Source organism: Notolepis coatsorum (genome assembly GCF_963971535.1).
Source record: "Notolepis coatsorum genome assembly, chromosome: 2".
In the NCBI taxonomy this organism is placed as follows: domain Eukaryota; kingdom Metazoa; phylum Chordata; class Actinopteri; order Aulopiformes; family Paralepididae; genus Notolepis; species Notolepis coatsorum.
This window is the reverse complement of record NC_140166.1, coordinates 171,128,335-171,140,908: the sequence shown is the minus strand read 5'-3', so window position 1 is coordinate 171,140,908 and position 12,574 is coordinate 171,128,335. Positions and strand designations below refer to the sequence as shown.

The 12,574-nt window shown below is 42.4% G+C and overlaps 1 protein-coding gene across 2 annotated transcripts in view; it reads right to left on the bottom strand.

The window, feature by feature from the left end:
* Positions 1-472, bottom strand: part of scly (selenocysteine lyase) — a 58,691-nt gene extending 58,219 nt beyond the window's left edge. The window contains exon 1 of one of the 2 annotated variants that reach the window (XM_084308733.1): positions 399-472. The gene's annotated coding sequence lies outside the window, so the exon portion shown is untranslated. Of the gene's footprint in view, positions 1-313 lie in introns of both variants that reach the window. The other variant, XM_084308732.1, reaches the window with a different exon arrangement.
* Positions 473-12,574: the final 12,102 nt, after the last annotated feature.

The following is a 12,574-nucleotide window of genomic DNA, read 5'->3' as shown; positions in this document are numbered from 1 at the left end:
AAGTTTTCAATCAATCAATCAAGCAACCTTGGCCAGTCTCCGTACCACGTCATATTATAGACAGTGCAGGTTCCAGGTGGCAGGGAAAGTTGACAGACAGTAACCTAACCAACATTAGCCATAATGGACTCACCGGTGTTAATTGCTTGCCTGGATAAATAAATACAATTGTAACAGTAAATAGTCTGAGTCTCTGGTGCACGTGCCTGGCTTTCTGGCCGAGTTTAGCAGCTGTACCTAAAGTTACAGTAAGTTAACGTAACGCTATGGCTAACTAGCTAGCAAGATAAATGGAACCGGCTTTCATACATACTTCCAATCAATAACGTTCACATCAGTTTTGAGATAATGGGTTGTCTCTCCGAGTGTTATTACAGGAGCTATATGACGCCTCTGACCTTGATATATGATGTGAAGGTAGTTATATAGGTTGATACCGTGTGATGATAACACTGCAGCAGTCTATGTGTCAATAGCTAGTAATAATGCACACCGGCGACAAGTGTCAAGCCAGCTTAAATAAGAATGTCTACCTCCGGGCAGAGATTGACTAAGTTTTTCTAAATAAAGGTTCCCATTGCAATTCCATTGTCAAATGTTTCCTGGATAATATGTTGATGTAGAAGTTAAAAGAAAGAGCATAGTAATTGGTAAATATATGTCAAACAATAATTTATTTGACTAAATGGTAACCGCATGACCTGCATTATTTTGTCTAGGCTTTCCCCTCCAAATGATTGACACGGTCAGCTAATTGATTTTATACTTCTATGGGTTTAACCCCCATTGCTAATGAAAGAAGATAATTTCCTTTATCGTTTGGTATACTGTATGTGACGGAATGTTTTTTAATCAAGTTTTATCAGGCCATATATATGACCCATAGATAATATGGAGGAGTGAGTTGAGGCCGGGTGCAGTGTAAATGTTATACAATGTTGTTCTTTGAGTTTTCTCTACACACTAAAATTAATGTAGACAATTTCCTGTTGTTGTGGTGTTTATTTAGCTTTACTGCCAGAGACTGCAGTAATAATGCATTATAATTCATTTCTGTCAGTCCCCGCTTTTATTTTGAAGGCCAAACTTCTCGACAGGAAATATTATTCAAGCTTCATTAAGATAGCTTGACACAGCTGTAATGCACATAGCTGGAGTCTGCGCGACTCGCTCGAGGGTTAAAAAGTTGAATTTCACAAGTTATACTTGGTTGGTTTGATGGATGCGGGTCCAAGGGTCAAAATAAACAACTTTCCATCAACAATCTTGAATACAAACCAATAAAAGGTAACAACACAGGCTACACAGCAGATTATTGTTTGACAGCTTCTCATCACTTTTTGGCGGCCAAACACAAACAAGCCCAATGTCAATATTTAACTTTTTGAAGTGAAAATTGTTGATGTTGCTAATAACAATCCCTAACTTGCTTTTAAGAGTTATAGACATAGCGATGAACAACCAAAATGCAGGCCAGGGATGCTGTGAGTGTGACATGTGTGACATGTATCTTGCAAAATCTTTCTATCTAGATCTCTATTTGTGTGTGCGTGTGTGTGTGTGTGTGCGTGCGTGTGTGTGTGTGTGTAGGTGTGTGTGTGTGTGTGTGTGTGTGTGTGTGCAGTGCCGTCTGGGAGAAATGCGAGGCCCCTTGCGAGATTTAAACGCGAGGCCCTTTTTTAAAGGTTAAAAAATAAATAAATAAATGTATTAATTAATTACTTACAAATCTTTTTTTTTTGTGCATATTCTTAAATAATAGCGCTGCCCGAGGCTGGGTATACAGTCAACGTATTCTTATAATAGCGCTGCCCGAGGCTGGGTATACAGTCAACGTATTCTTAAATAATAGCGCTGCCCGAGGCTGGGTATACAGTCAACGTAATATAAAAAATTGCAGCTGTGGAACACACCCAAGTCTGACAGAGAAAGTAACGTCAGCTAGCAGTAGCTGGCAGTCTCCATCCCCCCTGGCTGAGCTAAACACTTATTAAATTAAATAGTCGAGCTTATTAAATGACACGTCTCTCGAATGACAACCTTGTTAGCTTTCTGTATCATGACGTTAGCTTTCTGTATCATAACGTTAGCTTATTAAATGACTAGTAGGCCTGCCGCGATAAGCAATAAATCGATTAATTGCCGCGATAATTAAAATGAATGCAATGATTTTGACGGGCGCGATTAATTGCTATTTGCGCGTTTGTTTTAATGAGGCGGACCCAGTGCCCCTTGTCAGTCACTGTCCGTGTTGGGAGGCGGGCCGCTGGCTTTACTACAGAGCACAGCACAGGAGCTCCGTGGGGCTAACGTTACCCCTCATTGTGTCTATTCTACTAGCATTAACGTTACTCATACAAACAGAGTAAACACAGTTTTCAATCAATCAATCAATAACAACATTAACGAGACCTTCGTTGTGTCTATTCTGCTAACGCTAACGTTACCTCTCATTGTGTCTATTCTACAAGCGTTAACGTTAGCTAGGCTGTCTATGCTAACGTTAACGAGCATTAGGCTAACAAGCTGTAACGTTACCAGTCGCGTCTATTTGCTAACGTTAGCATTAGGTAATAACCGGTTTAAAATGGATGGTGATTACCTCACGTTGTGTCTATTCTACTAGCATTAACGTTACTCATACAAACAATCAATAGCGAGTTATATTGATCACGCTATGTACGATAGCCATGCTAAAACGCTAGCACAACATTAGCACCTAACCTAACAACAAGCCTTAACAAGTCAGCGATCTTTTTGCGAGACTAAACTCTCCGCTCGGTGGCAAATTGTGTTGATGTCGGTTTTGTTTAATCAATAAATGAGGCAGAATACACAGTGACTGTATCCTTTGTTTATTGCACTTGTGCCTGCTGCAAACATAATGATTATGAAATCCTAGAGACGCGTCTCTATTCAGTGGTCTGCAGTGTTTCACGTGACTTTTCTGGTACCCAAAAAGTACCTGATAATCACAACAATACTTCCGGTCCGGTCGGTGGGCTTCAAAATAAAAGTCTTAAACACCGGAAAAGACGGAGCGGTGGGCTTCAAAATAAAAGTTTTGGGAAATAAATTTCTCCAAAAAAAAAAATTCTCTAACCGGTCGCAATAATATCGCTTATCGCGATATTTTCGGGGGCAATTAATCGCCCAGCAAAATGTGTTATCGTGGCAGGCCTAATGACTAGTCTCACCTGATACCTTGTTAGCTTTCTGTATCATAACGTTAGCCTTCTGTATCATAACGTTAGCCTTCTGTATCATAACTGTAAGAGCCAAATCTTGAAAAGTCATATTTTGAATATATTTGTATTTTATATATTTAGTTATTGCATAGAAAATGAGCAGTAGTTTAATTTGTAATGCTGTGGTATGCTATAAGCCATATTTATCATTTAGTTGCGAATTATTCTAAGAGTTTAACGATAAATGTACTTTAGATGTGTTACTGCGCATGTGCGAGAGTCTTGATATGCCGTGAACATGTATTGCCTGGCCCTAGTTAGTAATGAGACAGTGCCCATGCAGTTTGGAAGCACATAACTTTTTGACCGTATAGTCCATGATCCTAGTTCGGTCTATATCAGTGGCGGCTGCTGACCAAATTTCTTGGTGAAGCACAAAATTATTATATTATATATTAAATAATATTTTTTAAACATCCCCAACGCTGCAACACCCCCATTCCTCCCAGGTGTCAGGCTCCTCATTCGCTTCCATTCATTTTGGGGACACAGCGAGAGAGAGAGAGAGAGAGAGAGAGAGAGAGAGAGAGAGAGAGAGAGAGAGAGAGAGAGAGAGAGAGAGAGAGACAGTGAGAGAGAGAGAGAGAGAAAGAGAGAGAGCGAGATAGACAGGGAGAGAGAGAGAGCGAGAGAGAGCGAGAGAGAGCATGAGAGACAGGGAGAGAGAGAGAAAGAAAAAGAGAGAGAGAGAAAGAAAGAAAAAGAGAGCTATATCACGCCACTCACTCATATCAGACCATAATACACCTCTTGAATCTTGACTTGCCATATTCAATAACGTTTCAGTAACTACAGAACAGTACATTAGACTCACTTGTTGTTTGGTTGGTTGTTTGGTTGGTTGCGCATCAGGTTGGAACGAGCCTCGAGCCGTCGCGTTAACCCTTTGAGGAGCTTTTGTCGGCAACACCGGCAGGGCTTGATGTCCAGACTCCATATAAATCCAAATCCAACACTGTCAGTAATGTACAGTATCTCGTGCTGATCTCTCCAACTCCTGAGAATACATTTTCTTTTATTTATTATATTTTATTTTTTTATTATTTTTTAAAACATACACATAAACATAAACATAACAACATAAAATTAGATATACAAGCATTAATTAACAGTACACATCCAATGAAATCACCATTTAAATAAATGTATTATACGAGATATACACCTAATACTTGTTATCTAATACCCTACACACATATCACAAAGACGACTTCAAACTTGAAATGGTAACAACCGATGAGGTACTCAAAAAATTGAGCGCCCTCCAACCTAACAAGGCCACTGGCCATGACAACATCCCCTCCAAATTCCTCAGAGACGCAGCAGCCGCCATCACCCCAGTCATCACACACATAATAAACCTCTCTATAAAACAGGGGCACGTCCCCAAGGACTTCAAAATTGCGAGAGTGACCCCTCTACACAAAAAGGGCAGCAAATTAGACCCAGGCAACTACCGCCCTGTTTCTATTCTTACCTCCATCTTGAAAGTCATGGAGAAAATAGTCTACGAACAGGTCGAAAAGTACCTGGCGGAAAAAAACCTAATCTACGAATTCCAATCTGGCTTCAGAACGTCCCACTCCACTGACACATGCCTCCTCTATTTGAACGACCACATCAAACAAGAGGTGGACGCTGGCAAATACTGCGGCATGGTCATGCTGGACCTACAAAAGGCCTTCGACACTGTCAATCGCTCCATTCTAATGGACAAGCTAAAAGCAATTGGTTTTGATAGCCTATCAGTGAGCTGGATGCAATCCTACCTGGAGGGGAGAGAACAGATGGTAGAGGTAAACGGTACTCTATCCCCCCCCCTCACAGTGAGCTGTGGTGTTCCACAAGGAAGCATACTAGGACCGCTACTCTTCCTAATTTATGCAAATGACATGTCGTCAGCCTGTGACTGCAACTTGTTCCTGTTTGCGGATGACTCAGCCCTGCTGGTCTCTGACAAGAACAAATTGCAGGTTGAAAAAACCCTCAGCACGGAACTAGGCAAAATCTGCATATGGCTCGCTGATAACAAACTATCATTACACATGGGCAAAACAGAGTCCATTCTCTTCGGTTCAAATAACAAACTCAGCAAGACCGACGGCTTCTCAGTTACAGTGGGTGACAATATTGTCACAAGGAAAGACGAAATTACCTACCTGGGTTCCATCCAAGAGGCAAATCTTTCCTGTGACAAAATGGCATCCAATGTAATAAAAAAAGTCAACCAACGAACTAGATTCTTGTACCGGATCTCCTCTCTGGTAAACAAGAATACCCTGAGGACTCTGGCAGGAGCACTCATTCAAGGGTACTATGACTATGCGTGCACCTCATGGTACCAAAGCACCTCAAAGGCGCTTAAAACAAAATTACAAACGTCACAAAACAAACTGGTCAGACTACTACTTGACCTGAACCCCAGAACCCACCTCACCCCTGCCCACTTTGCCAACCTAGGATGGCTTAGAGTAGACGACAGAGTACAGCAACTTGCAATGGGCCTGGTCTACAAGATACACTATACGACCGGGGTGCCCATGTACATGTCAAAATACTTCCCAAAGGTCAGTGAATACCACAACCACTACACCAGAGGAAGCTCAACAAATCATGTTAAACCCAGATTCGGCTCAAACAAGGGACTAAACACGTTTCGCAATTATGCAACAACAATGTGGAACGCCCTACCCAAAGCTGTAAAGGAATGTGAATCCCTGCCCACATTCAAAACCGCCCTTAAAGAGCACCTACGGGAGGCTGCAATTCGAAACTGGCCACCGTAAATGCCCAAAACCCCCACCACCTCCTAATAGACAGTCTCCTCCCCACCGCATGTATATATTCCCTCCCCGCCGTATGTATATTCCCCTCCCACCCACCCACCCCCTCCTAATGTACAGTCCCCTCCCCATCATATGTATATACTCTGTCAGGATCTAGGGGTAACAGTACTGTATATTTGAATACCGCCTATGTCACAAATGTATCAGTACTAAATACCTATATGTCCCTATGCCATAAATGTCATGTATGTTATGTATGTCATAAATGTCTATATGAATTGAAAATGGGGGACCCTGATGGAAACAAGACAAACGTCTTTCTCAGGTCTGCATCCCCTTAACAATTGTATGTATTGAGCCGTACTGTATTGTACCCATTCTGCAATCTGTTAAATAAAGTTTTCATTCATTCATTCATTCATTCATTCATTCATTCACTCTCGCTCGCTCCCCCCCCCCCCCCCCCGGACCCCCACTCGGATAATCCATCCATTATCATTCGCTCCTACCCAGGCACTACAATTAATATGCTAGCTTTTATTCTCTCCACCACTTCTAACCACATTGCAATTTTGGATTCACTGACACCCAAAATTCTTGCTGTAGATATTTCTAGATAAATCACATCGAGATATGTAAGAATCCAAACCTTCCGGCAAATTTTTTCCGGTTGAAACCATCGTGATGCTATCAGCTTTTTAGCCGCTGTGATACCAGATAAAACTAATCTCTTTAGCTGTATAGGGACTGCAAACTCAAAAACATCATTCAACAGCAATACAGAGGGGTGTACAGGTATGTTTAGAAATAAGAGATTTGATAATCGCTGGGACACTTCTTTCCAGAATATCTTAACTGGTGGGCAATCCCAGTGCATAAATGTACCCTCATCCCCATTTGTACATAAGGAGCACCTGGAGTCTTGTTTAAGTCCCATTTTGTTCAGTCTTATAGGAGTCAGGTATGTCCTATGAATATAGTTAAGATTGATTTGTTGATGGTCCGGGTTACGTGACGCAAGTCGAACGTTTGCCCAGGCTTCTTGCCAATCAAAATTTATTTCCAGGTCTGGTATATCCCTCCTCCAGACTGAGTCTAGGTGGAGGATTCCATACGAGGACGTTAGTAATTGATGATAAAAATCTGATACAAAACTTCTCGATGTCTCTCTTTCATAGAAGAATTTGTGGTATCTGTGGTGTTCAATTGGTATCCTTAATGGGACTCCATGAGCCTTCAAACATAACAATAACTGTGCGTAAAAATAATATGTGGAACTGGTGAGATAATTTTTTTTATGTATTTCTTCATATCTACAAAAACCCTGTTTGTTGAAAACGTCTCCTAATGTGTGTATGCCCTGCTTTTCCCATTTAGGGTATCTTATAGGTCGTTTTCCAATCAGGAGTGCATTGTTATTGAATAGGGGAGTATGACTATGCCATTTATGTGGGTTAGAATATTTTTTTTGTGTTTCACGCCATATCCGGATCGCATGAGTAATAATGGGGCCAAATTTCAATTCGCATTGCTTAATTGATAATTTGGTGTATACTATGTCCTGCAGTCTATGTGGTGCTACTATATTTACTTCAAAATGTCTCCAGGATACTGATGCTTGGGGATCAAACCAGGTTGTCAGTGGTCTTAAAGGACAACGATGGAAATAAGTCAAGAGGCTTTTACGTTACTATCCTTGACAGCAATGTAAGCTGGATTAATGATCTGTTTATGTTGTGGAGTCTAAATAAAAACCTGAAACCTGAAACCTACGCCTTAAAATAGTGGTAAAAATCTGGAAATGCCATACCTCCGTCGGTTTTGTTTCTCTGTGCGGTGGATCTTTTTATTTTGCGGTGGTTTGTTATTCCAAATAAATTTGTATGCGGTAGAGTGTAATTTTTTCTGTAGGGGGTAACGGTAGCATTGAGAATACACTTCTTATATCTTGTTATTACCGAACCACGAGCCTAGTCAATGCACTGAATCGAAACTACTACACTTGCTTAACTGGCGCCGGCCCGCAGTTCCGCGTAGCAATCAACAGTATGCAACTGCAGAGCTGCAGAGCTGGCACCATTCTCTGATTGGATTTCAAGGCTGTCAATCATTCAATCCCCGTTCGTGAATGGCAAGAGCAATATTGCACGGACCGGGCTTAGATGACGTTAATAGCCTATTTTGATTGGCTATTATATTCATAAGGTCAGCCCGTGCAGGGAAAGTTGCACCTGAGTGATTGACAGCTAGCCATTACTGACTGCAGGCCTGATCAGAGAGCTCAGAACTGTCACTTTTGGCCATTTTTGAAAAAAAATAAAAATTAACTACATTTCTTTACAGAGGAAAACATTTCTAATAAAAAAAAATAATAATAATAAACAAATATATATATATGTAAATTAATAATAATTATGAATTATGAGTGAATTTGTGTTTCACGTGTTGTCATGGAATAACCTCCACTGGTCTATATATCCTATGAAGAATGATGTTATACTTTGTGACTGCCCAAAGAAAGTAAAGAACCTTCAAAACGTATTCTGGAGTCTGTGAGTGTGTACATCATAACAGATTTGTATTAGCCATTGGACACGAGTCTGAAACCTTTTTGCTGCCCACACTGGAAACGAAATGGTAAACGAAAGTCTAAAGAAATTCTGGCATTACATTAGTCAAAAAGTTGTCTAACCAAGAGGAAATATTGCTATTGACATTGTTTTCAAGAAAATAAACGGGTTATTGGAAGAGTTAGTTAAAGAAGCCCCTCGTTGACAACGAAAGCAGGAGCTAGCAACGATTAGCATGTGGACTTGTGACGTCAGCTAGAAACTAACGTTACCTTGCTGAGCTAAACTGGATGACGTTGCTAATAGCAAACTGCAAGATCATAAAAACGAGACAAATAAGAACATTGTGCATGTCAACTGAATAAAGAAAAGTGTCTGGATCTTTATCAAAAGATAAAGAAGAAGAATATAATTCAAAGAGTTAAATTATTACCGTTCTCAAGTTGTTTATCTCCTCATCAAACAACAAAGATGGACGACAATGATACCGCAGCCAAAGCCAAGGCCGTCACGGGCCTGAAATTGAGAGTGCAGTTACACAGACTGTCCGCAAGAGGGAGCTAACACCCAAGGGATTAGAGGAAAAGCTGAATGGCCTTATACAATCCAGGAGATGCAAGCTAGGACAATTGACTGCAAAATCAAACGAAATAGAAATTCTTCTGGCAAATGAAGAGGAATGTGTGCCTGATATAACTACTGTGCAAACGGAAATAAAAATGTATGATACCTTCTATCAGGAATTTATTAACCTTAATTACTTAGTGCTGTTATATCTCAGTGAAGAAGAAAATAGTGCTGATCAAGAACTTTGGTTTCAGCCTAAAGCAGATAAATGTGAACAATTTATCACAAAAATAGAAGAATGGATTCAGGCTGCAACATGTAACAATGAGGTGACAAGTAAAGACAGTGTGTCTAATGTAGCCACAGCGGTTTCTTCTACTACAAGTTCGGCGTGCATTAAAGAAGATGCCACCAGAGCTGCCCTCATGGCACAGAGGACAGCCCTGACAGAAATACAGGCATTAGAAAGAAAATAAGCTAAGCTTAAAGCTGAACGGGAACAGTTAGAGATCAATACAGCTCTAGCAGTATCCAATGCAAAGATCAAAGTGTATCAGGAATGTGAGGAACATCGGAGCAACGTGAGCAGGAACAAACGCGTGTTGACTACGCATCTCCAGGTAAAATCTGAGTATGGAGCTGGGTATGGCTGCATGAGTGGCGCCTAACCCACCAAGCCACAAAAGAAAGAAATGTCCACGTTTCCAGTGAAAAGTACTTCCAAGCAAAGAAATGCTCAGCTGAGACCTGATACGGAACAATATGATGATCATCAACTACACGATGACAGTCCGCAACAAAAGGACAGTGCTAGAGAAATATATCGGCTCATGCAGCGACAGACAGACCTCGCTGAAATGCTCGCAAAGAACCAGGAGCTCTCTCGTTTGCCACAAAGAGACGTGCCAGTGTTCAGTGGAGAACCATTAGAGTTCAGATCCTTTATGAGAGCTTTCAATCATGCTATTGATGCACGAGCCGACAGCAGCGCTGACAAACTGTACTTCTTAGAACAGTACACCAGAGGGGAACCACAGGACCTCGTGAAAAGCTGCCACCATATGACTGCAGCGTGTGGATATTCAGAGGCAGTGAGGCTGCTTCACGAACGTTACGGAGACCCGCTGAAGATCGCAGACGCTTTGATAAACAAGGCTTGCAAGTGGCCGTTGATAAAGTCAGAAGATGGGAAAGCCCTCAGCGCTTTTTCAGTGTTTCTTGTGAGCTGTCGCAACGCTATGGAAGATGTCGATTATATGGAAGAGATGGACAATCCAACGACCATGAGGGCAGTTGTTGCTAAGCTGCCATTCAAGATGAGAGAGAGATGGAGAGTTCATGCATATGACCTTCAAGAACGCCGTCGGAGGCGAGCCAAGTTTACAGATCTGGTGAGCTTCGTAGATCGCCAAGCAAAGATCACATCTGATCCTCTCTTTGGAGATCTCGACTCTGCAACAGCTGACAAGAAAGATACAAAGAAACCTCAGCATGGAAAGAAAAAACAAAGAGAAGCTAAAAGGGGAAGCAGCTTCGATACCAGTGCTGAACAAGTGGATCATGAAAAAGGCGAATCATCAAAGTCAAAAGATGCTACATCCTTCAACCGTGCCTTTACAAAGCCATGTGTCTTCTGTGGGAAAGGTCACACCCTGGAAGAATGTCGCAAGCTGAGAGACAAACCACATAAGGAAAGAGTGGAGTTTCTGAAGAGGAACAGCTTCTGTTTCGGCTGCCTGGTGAAAGGCCACCTTAGCAAGGAGTGTAAAAAGAAAATGACATGTGAACACTGTTCCATGAAGCATCCCAGCATGCTACACTTTGCAAAGCAAGACAAAGGTGCAAAGGAGAAGACAACAGAAGTTGCCTCAAAAGAAGATGAACCCGCCTCCCAAGGAAACGCAGCCAGTACAGAAGAAAACAAAGTGTTAAGTGCCTGCACTGGGGCCGGAGACAACTGCGTGCTCGCCATAGTGCCCAGTAAAGAACAAGAAAAGCAACAAAGCTGTGGAGGTTTATGGATTCATGGACCCAGGCAGCTCTGCAACGTTTTGTACAGAGACACTGGCAGAGCGATTGAACATTCAAGGCAGAAAGACGGAGCTAGTGCTAAGCACCATCAATGCAAAGAAGCGAGTGGAGAGCTACATCCTCACTGACTTGGAAGTTAGTGGGTTAGAGGAGAATAACTTCATTGAACTGTCCAAAGTGTTCACACAGAGGAACGTCCCTGTCTCTGTGAAGAACGTTCCACAACAAAAGGATGTTGACAAATGGCCGTACCTCAACGAAGTCAGGTTGCCACGCATCAAAGTGGAGCTTCTCATCGGAACAAGAGAACACAAGCTGCTAGAGCCGTGGAAAGTGATCCACAGCCAAGCAAACGGACCATATGCGGTCAAGACTGCTCTTGGGTGGATTCTGAATGGTCCACTGGAAGAGCCAATGGACACTACAGCAAGTGACGGTGAACAATCAAGTGCTGCAGTGAACAGAATTGCTGTTGAGACTGAGGGTATGGAACGGCTTCTTCTCCAGCAATATAACCATGACTTTCCCGAACGAAACTGTGATGACAAGTTAGAGATGTCACAAGAGGACCATCGTTTCATGGACTTTGTGTCAGGCTCTGCACGGTATGTGGATGGACATTACTACATAAATCTTCCGCTGAAGAGAGCGAGTGTCCAAATGTCAAACAATCGAAGTGCTGCTACGAGCACTAAACCTCAAGACCAAGCTGAAGAGGAATCCTGAGTTCCATGCCGAGTACACCAGCTTCATGTGTGACATGTTTAACGCAGGATATGCAGTGAAAGTACCAACAAGACTGTTAAGTCGTCAGGATGGGAAAGTATGGTACCTTCCCCATCACGGAGTCTTCCACCCGCAGAAGAAAAAGATCCGTGTGGTGTTTGACTGCGCCGCCAGCTACCAAGGAGTCTCATTGAACAGTGAGCTTCTACAAGGACCAGACCTAATGAACACCCTGGTCGGAGTGTTGACTCGCTTCAGTCAGGAGCCGATCGCCATGATGGCTGACATCGAAAAGATGTACTACCAAGTGCGCGTTCCTGATGAAGACACCGATCTCCTGCACTTCCTGTGGTGGCCCGAGGGAGACATCACCCAGGACATCGCTGAGTACAAGATGGTTGTGCGACCTCCTCACCCAGCTGCGTCACATTTGCTCTACAGAGGACAGCACAAGAGAATAGGAGCAAGTCTCCACCTGAGGCTGTAGATACAGTTCTCAAGAATTTTTATGTAGACGACTGTCTAAAGTCGGTCTCCAACGAAACTCAAGCCATCGCCCTACGAGCAGACCTCACTGCATTGTGCGCCGACGGAGGTTTCCGCCTGCCCAAATGGACAAGTAACAGTCGCAGGCTGCTTGCGTCTG